The sequence below is a fragment of the Papaver somniferum genome, chromosome 11 (genome assembly GCF_003573695.1).
Source record: "Papaver somniferum cultivar HN1 chromosome 11, ASM357369v1, whole genome shotgun sequence".
In the NCBI taxonomy this organism is placed as follows: domain Eukaryota; kingdom Viridiplantae; phylum Streptophyta; class Magnoliopsida; order Ranunculales; family Papaveraceae; genus Papaver; species Papaver somniferum.
Window position 1 is genome coordinate 76979955 of NC_039368.1, and position 5714 is coordinate 76985668.

Here is a 5714-nt window from a genome sequence, read left to right on the forward strand (position 1 = left end):
CTTGTTGTATTCTCGGTCTAGTCTTCTTTGATAATTTTCCATATGTTGTAAAGCGATTTCTCTTGTTTCTTCTAGATCATCCAGTTTTGTTAAAATGAGATCTGCGATTAGGTTCTTCTCCCAGGCTTCTTTCTTTGTGGTAGGAATAATGACTTCTGTTGGTAACACTGCCTCTGCCCCATATGTCAAACAGAAAGGTGACATTCCTATTGCTTCCCTCCTTGTCGTTATGTAATCCCATGCTACATTATGCACTTGTTCGCACCACCCTTTATTATGCCCCTCTAACTTCTTCTTCAAAGTTTCTGCGATCATTTTGTTTGTTGCCTCTACTTTTCCGCTGCTTTGTGGGTATAAAGGAATAGATTTTCCACTTTGAATTTTGAACGCATTAAGCAACATTTCTATATTTTCGCCTTCAAACTGTTTCCCGTTATCAGATACCAGCTGTGCAGGAATGCCAAATCTGCATATAATATTTTCAAAAATGAATGTGAATATGTCCTTGTCTCGAATATGTTGAACCGCCTTTACCTCTACTCACTTTGTGAAGTAATCTGTTGCGACGATTAAGTATCTATTTTGTCCTGTTCCTGGTACGAAAGGTCCAACAATGTCTATTCCCCATTTTCCAAAGGGCCATACGTTTGTTGATGTATTTAACATTGCTCCGGGTGCATGTATTTTTGCCATGACGCTGACATTCTTCGCATCATCTTGAGACTTGTTTTGCGTCTTCATGCATGTACGACCAATAGTATCCTTGAATCTTTGCTCTGTATGCGAGTGACCTTCCTCCACTATGATTGCCAGCATCTCCATAGTGTAATGCCTTTAATATTTCCATGCCTTGTTTTCGCATAAGACATTTGAGCGAAGGTCCAAGAAATGATCTTCTATAAATCACACCATCTCTTAATTCGTAATTTGTCGCACGACTTTTTAATTTATGTGCTTCTAACCTTTTTCTTGGTACTTCTCCCTTTTCTAAATACAAATGGATCTCAGTTCTCCAATCCTTATCTTCACTCACATTTTCCTCCTCTGTATCTTCTACTAGCATCACATTTGTTTGTTTTTCTTCACCTTTTTCTATATATGTTAAAAAAAGTGTTTGTATTTTGATGTCCCTTGCAACCGGATCTACTAACATGGATGGTATGAAGGCCAATGCATCTGCGAGTCTATTGTCCTTTCTGCATATATGTCTCCATCTTATTTTTGGAATTCGCACTGCTAACTCCATAACCAGCTTCCTGTATTTTTGTAAAGATAGTTCATTTGTACTATATGTACCTTCTATCTAACGAATTACCAATTGGGAATCACAAGTTATTCGCGTATCTTCTGTTTTCATTTCAATGGCTAGTTTTAGTGCACACACCACTACTTCATATTCAGTTTCATTATTTGTGTATGCGAATTCCAACCTGAATGAGTAAGCCATTCGTGCTCCTGTTGGTGAAATGAATACAATACCAATTTCATTCCCTTTTCCATTGGATGATCCATCGAATAATATCTCCCATCTATTTGGATTTCGATCAGTTAATAAGTCTTTAGGATTCCCATGTTCTTCATCCACTTCCATCATATCTTCTACATATTCATCTTCTTCTATTGGAAACTCTGCGAGAAACTCTGCGATAACTTGAAATTTTGGTGAAGATAAAATTTCATAACCAATTTCATAGTTTCCTAATTGTGTATTCCACCTTTCAACTCTCCCTGATCTTTTTGAATTCTTCATTGTGGCTTCAATTGGCACTCTTGTTAATACCTTTATCTTATGAGCTTGGAAATAAATGCGAAGCTTGAATGATGCATACACCAGTGCGAGAATTAATTTTTCAATTTTTGAATAATTTTTCTCTGCTGAGTTGTATGTTTTACTTATATAATATACTGGTTTTTATATTCCTTCATCCGAACGTAACAATGCTGCACTTAATGCATGCGATGTTGATACTAAATAGAGTAACAATTCCTCTCCTGGCTTCGCCTTTTGCATAATGGATAAATTCACCAAGTAATTTTTCTATGCTTCGTAATGCTTTATCACATTCTTCCGTCCACTCAAATTTGGTTCCCTTATTTAATATGTTGAAAAAGTGTTTACACTTATCCGAAGAACGCGAGATAAACCTTCCCAACGGTGCTATCAACCCATTTAGTTTTTGAACATCTTTCACCGTTGCAAGGGGAGGCATATCTCTAACTTCCTGTACTTTTTCTGGATCAACTTCTACTCCTTTTTTTGATACTATGTAACCCAAAAATTTTCCTGATGATACACCAAACACACATTTTTCTGGATTCACTTTAATATTGAATTGTCGCATATGTTCAAATATTTCTCGCAAATCGTCAACATGATCCTTCGTCTCTTTACTCTTAATTAGCATGTCATCTACATACACCTCTAATGTTTTATGTATCCAATTTTCAAATACTTTCTCCACTATTCTTTGATACGTCGCACCCGCATTCTTCAATCCAAACGGCATTTTTGTATAGCAGTATAAACCTCTTGGTACGAAGAAAGCAGTATGTTCTTGATCTTCTTCAGCCAAGGGGATTTGATTATAGACTTTATACCCATCCAGCATCGAGACTCTGCCATTTCCGGATGCCGATTCTACCATTTGAGGGATATCTGGTAAAGGAAACCTGTCTTTAGGACACGCTTTATTTAAATCGGTGAAGCCTATGCAGATTCTTATCCCCTTATTCTTTTTTGGTACGACTACCATGTTTGCTATCCATTTTGGATGTTTTGCTGGCCTTATAATTCCTGCATCCAGCATCTTCTGCAACTCCGCTTCTATTTGAGGATGATAATCAATTGCAATTTTCCCTATTCTTTGTTTGAACGGCCTTACATTCTTATTAATGTCCAATTTATCGCATGCGACAGACGGATCTATTCCTGGCATTTCTTCCATACTCCACGCGAAGATATCGTTATATTCTTGCAAGATATTTATGTTTATTTCTTCTTCTTCTTTATCCATTTTAGTTGCTATTCTTAATATCTTTGGCTTGTCTTCGGATCCAACGTTTATCTCTTTTGTTGGTTCAACTGTAGTAAAGTTTGCTTTTGGTTCTCCCATTGGTGTTGGTCCTTTAATTTCTTTAATCTGTTCACCTTCCTTCATTGGTACTTCACTTGGTATTACTTTTCCATCCTTCGCTCTGATCATATATGTCCGAAGCTCATCCTCTTTTTTTAGTTCTTTTTCTTTTCTCCATCGTTCTTTTCGATTTTTTGCTCTTCCTTCATAATTTCGTGCATATGTGCGATTGCAAATCTTCGCACTCATAAAATCTCCTTTAATTTCACCTATACCACTTGGAATTGGGAATCTGATGCATTGATGCAATGTTGATACTACAGCCGTTATCGCATGCACCCATGGCCTTCCCAATAACATGTTGTACGATGATTCTATATCAATCACATATAGTGTTATCTTTGTTTCTATTTCTCCCAGTAATATTCGCATCACAATTTCCCCTTTTGGTTTTGTGACTGCTTTATTGAATCCATGTATATTATAAGTTGGACGTGTCATCTCTGCATCTTCGTATCCCATTGCTTTGAATGTGCGATAAAATAAGATATCAACTCCGCTTCTTGTATCTATCAGCGTTCTATCGATCATCCATTCCTCTGATTTCTTTTTGATCGCAATATTTTTTCCTCGTTCAGCTGTAACTGTGATTACCAATGGATTTTATTTGGTTTAGATTTTCTTCTGGAATTTTATCTGCTGCAAATGTAATCTCCACTTTTTCCCATTCTTTTAATGGAGACTCCTTTTCTACCGTTTCCACCTTCTTTCCTTCGTGATTTCGCTTATGAATCCTTCCAGTTATTCCCGCTTGAAAATCCGCATCAGAGATTGATTCTTTGTTTATAGAGTTACACTGCATATCTCTACCTCTTCTTTGTATTGTTACGATTCTTACTTTTTCCATAGATTCTTTATTGTTCTTTCTTAGTTTTTCTTAAATCTTCAGATCTATCTTCTTTTTCAAGATTTTGTAAACTTTCTAACAGGATTTATCACCCAAACCTGTTTCTAGCGCCAAAAATGTAGTTGCAAGTTTCCTCACAACCACACACCACTATAACTATAATCAATATTAGGTAATCATCATTAAACTCTTCATTGATTATCAAGACTTAAGTCGGTTTACAAGATGGATACAAGTATTACAACAATCTTACTTGTTCCTAAATTTACTTTCTCTCTTCTAATTTCTTGTCTAACACTCACTAACTAGATCTCCCCACAAGTAATAACCTCTCCTCTTTATATAAGATCTTACATAGTGGATGACTGCTAAGAGATCCTTTATTTTCGGAATCTCTATGTGATACACTCGCTCATGTACAATCACTCGCTCTCGCACAGACTACACTTCGCACAGATCTTCATACTTTACTCGTGACTTTGCTGACATCATCCATTATGTGATCTCAATCTTGCCGTGTGCGATCTTCCTCGTTTAAGTTATATAGTCTTCACTTCGCATACTTACTAACATGTGCGATATCTCACTCCTACAGAGACATCGAATTAATTATGGTGATACCTATGCAACATTCATAAGGACATATATGTCAAAAATAACCTAGAAATATGAACTCAAGACAAGCAAAAACTACTTGTCCACCTCTATAACTTAGACGGTGGGAGTAATATTTTTCATTTGTAAGCCATGGAACACTGGAGTTAAAATTTTATTGATGGAAAAATGAAAACAGTCTGGCCCAATTTCTCCAGAGTCCAGAGACACTGACTAGACCCTTGCCGCTCTCCTATCAGCATTAAGCACCAGATTGACCGAGCAGTTTGCGATAATAAGCTTAAACTTTTCACCTCAATGATTCTGGAGTCAGTTAGGTCTCTTGTTTGCTAATCTGATGACATTCCTTTCACACCAAATTATTGCAGAAGAAATTAGATCCCGCAAGAGATGAAAGCGTTGTAAATTAAGAGTTATTAGATTTGAAACATGATGTAGGTGATAATGGTAGTGCTGTTTGGTTTAGTCAAGACCTTGCAACTGAACAAAACGCTGAAGGGACCACAGATATTGAGCAATCAGGAGTTTTCACGGCAGATGGAATTCGTTACCGTAATACGGCAGTGATAATGACAACAGCAACTGGGGAGATGAAGATTTCTAAGGGACGGCAAGGTCCAGAAGCGCAGAATCATGTTAAGGTTTATGTTGCAAATTTGCGGGTAAGGAAGGAAGTTGGGGTGATTGTCCCAGCAGAACCATTTGTGAAAAATCCTCTGCGTGGGAGTGCAAATTCTGTTGGAGCTCGGGTGATTGTCCCAGCAGTGCAGTCTGGATGTACACCAATGTCTGAGGTTTTTAGACTTGTTGATAACTTCAAAGTCCATGACTGGAACCGTTACACTGCTTGAAGCTTGAAAGAGTTTGGAATTTAGGGAACTGTAGAACTTATTTTTGTTTATTTAGCATGCAGCTTCTTGAATTTCCTAGCAGTGCAAACAGTTTTTGAATGTAAAGCAAATGCTTTGGTGGTCCTCTAAAAACCATTTGTTTTAAGAAGCATGACCCATTTTGGATTCCTCTTGTTATTTGTCATGTTGCACAAAGATAGCATCTTTCTGTTGGTGATTTTGTAGCCAGAGAATAATAAAGTAACCATATCATCAAGATAAGAGACA

The 5714-nt window shown here is 37.0% G+C and overlaps 1 pseudogene; it reads left to right on the forward strand.

Annotated features, from left to right (window-relative positions):
* Positions 1–3730: 3730 nt before the first annotated feature.
* LOC113324600 lies at positions 3731–5479 on the forward strand (annotated as a pseudogene).
* The last annotated feature ends 235 nt before the right edge of the window (positions 5480–5714 follow it).